We start from the raw sequence: 3,352 nt of genomic DNA, 5'->3' as shown, positions 1-3,352 counted from the left end.
AAAACAATGAATTTCACCTTTTTCTCAAGTGCTCATGGAACATTCTCCAGGATAGATCACATCCTGGGCCATAAATCTAACCTTGATAAATTCAAAAAAATTGAAATCATTCCAAGCATCTTTTCTGACCATAATGCATTAAGAATAGAGCTCACTTACAGGAGAAAAACTATTAAAAATTCCAACATATGGAGGTTGAACAACACACTTCTGAATAACCAACAAATCACAGAAGAAATCAAAAAAGAAATCAAAATATGCATAGAAACTAATGAAAATGAAAACACAACAACCCAAAACCTCTGGGACACTATAAAAGCAGTGCTAAGAGGAAAGTTCATAGCAATACAGGCATACCTCAAGAAACAAGAAAAAAGTCAAATAAATAACCTAACTCTACACCTAAAGCAACTAGAAAAGGAAGAATTGGAGAACCCCAGAGTTAGTAGAAGGAAAGAAATCTTAAAAATTAGGGCAGAAATAAATGCGAAAGAAACAAAAGAGACCATAGCAAAAATCAACAAAGCCAAAAGCTGGTTCTTTGAAAGGATAAATAAAATTGACAAACCATTAGCTAGACTCATCAAGAAGCAAAGAGAGAAAAATCAAATCAATAAAATTAGAAATGAAAACGGAGAGATTACAACAGACAAAACAGAAATACAAAGGATCATAAGAGACTACTATCAGCAATTATATGCCAATAAAATGGACAACGTGGAAGAAATGGACAAATTCTTAGAAAAGTACAGTTTTCCAAAACTGAACCAGGAAGAAATAGAAAATCTTAACAGACCCATCACAAGCACGGAAATTGAAACTGTAATAAGAAATCTTCCAGCAAACAAAAGCCCAGGTCCAGACGGCTTCACAGCTGAATTCTACCAAAAATTTTGAGAAGAGCTAACACCTATCCTCCTCAAACTCTTCCAGAAAATTGCAGAGGAAGGTAAACTTCCAAACTCATTCTATGAGGCCACCATCACCCTAATACCAAAACCTGACAAAGATGTCACAAAAAAAGAAAACTACAGGCCAATATCACTGATGAACATAGATGCAAAAATCCTCAACAAAATCCTAGCAATCAGAATCCAACAACACATTAAAAAGATCATACACCATGACCAAGTGGGCTTCATCCCAGGGATGCAAGGATTCTTCAATATCCGCAAATCAATCAATGTAATTCACCACATTAACAAATTGAAAAATAAAAACCATATGATTATCTCAATAGATGCAGAGAAGGCCTTTGACAAAATTCAACATCCATTTATGATAAAAACTCTCCAGAGAGCAGGAATAGAAGGAACATACCTCAACATAATAAAAGCTATCTATGACAAACCCACAGCAAACATTATCCTCAATGGTGAAAAATTGAAAGCATTTCCCCTAAAGTCAGGAACAAGACAAGGGTGCCCACTTTCACTGCTACTATTCAACATAGTTTTGGAAGTTTTGGCCACAGCAATCAGAGCAGAAAAAGAAATAAAAGGAATCCAAATTGGAAAAGAAGAAGTAAAACTTTCACTGTTTGCAGATGACATAATCCTCTACATAGAAAACCCTAAAGACTCCACCAGAAAATTACTAGAGCTAATCAATGAATATAGTAAAGTTGCAGGATATAAAATCAACACACAGAAATCCCTTGCATTCCTATACACTAATAATGAGAAAGTAGAAAAAGAAATTAAGGAAACAATTCCATTCACCATTGCAACAAAAAGAATAAAATACTTAGGAATATATCTACCTAAAGAAACTAAAGACCTATACGTAGAAAACTATAAAACACTGATGAAAGAAATCAAAGAGGACACTAATAGATGAAGAAATATACCATGTTCATGGATTGGAAGAATCAATACAGTGAAAATGAGTATACTACCCAAAGCAATTTACAAATTCAACGCAATCCCTATTAAGCTACCAGCCATATTTTTCACAGAACTAGAACAAATCAGATAGGAGCAATCAGGGTGTTGCAAGTCCTGATTATGCAGAGCCGTTAATCACGAATCATGCGAGCTCCAATCATCATGTTCTATTCTGCCCTCCAAAAGGAGGAACAGGTAAGGATTATCCTACCTGAATCGCCAGTCTATGTCTGACGCAGGATACAGCATGCTTGGGGCTGGTGCATGGGGATGACCCACAGAGATGTTATGGGGAGGGAGGTGGGAGGGGGGTTCATGTTTGGGAACACATGTAAGAATTAAAGATTTTAAAATTAAAAAAAAAAAAAGAACTAGAACAAATAATTTCAAGATTTGTATGGAAATACAAAAAACCTCGAATAGCCAACGCAATCTTGAGAAAGAAGAACGGAACTGGAGGAATCAACTTGCTTGACTTCAGGCTCTACTACAAAGCCACAGTCATCAAGACAGTATGGTACTGGCACAAAGACAGAAATATAGATCAATGGAACAAAATAGAAAGCCCAGAGATAAATCCACACACATATGGACACCTTATCTTTGACAAAGGAGGCAAGAATATACAATGGAGTAAAGACAATCTCTTTAACAAGTGGTACTGGGAAAACTGGTCAACCACTTGTAAAAGAATGAAACTAGATCACTTTCTAACACCATTCACAAAAATAAACTCAAAATGGATTAAAGATCTAAATGTAAGACCAGAAACTATAAAACTCCTAGAGGAGAATATAGGCAAAACACTCTCTGACATAAATCACAGCAGGATCCTCTATGATCCACCTCCCAGAATACTGGAAATAAAAGCAAAATTAAACAAATGGGATCTAATTAAAATTAAAAGCTTCTGCACAACAAAGGAAATTATAAGCAAGGTGAAAAGACAGCCTTCTGAATGGGAGAAAATAATAGCAAATGAAGCAACTGACAAACAACTAATCTCAAAAATATACAAGCAACTTATGCAGCTCAATTCCAGAAAAATAAACGACCCAATCAAAAAATGGGCCAAAGAACTAAACAGACATTTCTCCAAAGAAGACATACAGATGGCTAACAAACACGTGAAAAGATGCTCAACATCACTCATTATCAGAGAAATGTAAATCAAAACCACATGAGGTACCACTTCACACCAGTCAGAATGTCTGCGATCCAAAAATCTACAAGCAATAAATGCTGGAGAGGGTGTGGAGAAAAGGGAACCCTCCTACACTGTTGGTGGGAATGCAAACTAGTATAGCCACTCTGGAGAACAGTGTGGAGATTCCTTAAAAAATTGCAAATAGAACTACCTTATGACCCAGCAACCCCACTGCTGGGCATACACACCGAGGAAACCAGAATTGAAAGAGACACATGTACCCCAATGTTCATCGCAGCACTGTTTATAATAGCCAGGA

General features: G+C 36.2%; 1 non-coding gene across 1 annotated transcript; it reads right to left on the bottom strand.

The window, feature by feature from the left end:
• Window positions 1-1,968: 1,968 nt before the first annotated feature.
• Window positions 1,969-2,104, bottom strand: LOC138090948 (U8 small nucleolar RNA). Its single transcript, XR_011145916.1, has one exon. It is a non-coding gene; the product is annotated as a U8 small nucleolar RNA (small nucleolar RNA).
• Window positions 2,105-3,352: the final 1,248 nt, after the last annotated feature.

This window comes from Capricornis sumatraensis, chromosome 14 (assembly GCF_032405125.1).
Source record: "Capricornis sumatraensis isolate serow.1 chromosome 14, serow.2, whole genome shotgun sequence".
In the NCBI taxonomy this organism is placed as follows: Eukaryota; Metazoa; Chordata; class Mammalia; order Artiodactyla; family Bovidae; genus Capricornis; species Capricornis sumatraensis.
The sequence above is the reverse complement of the archived record's forward strand: the minus strand, read 5'-3'. Positions and strand labels throughout refer to the sequence as shown.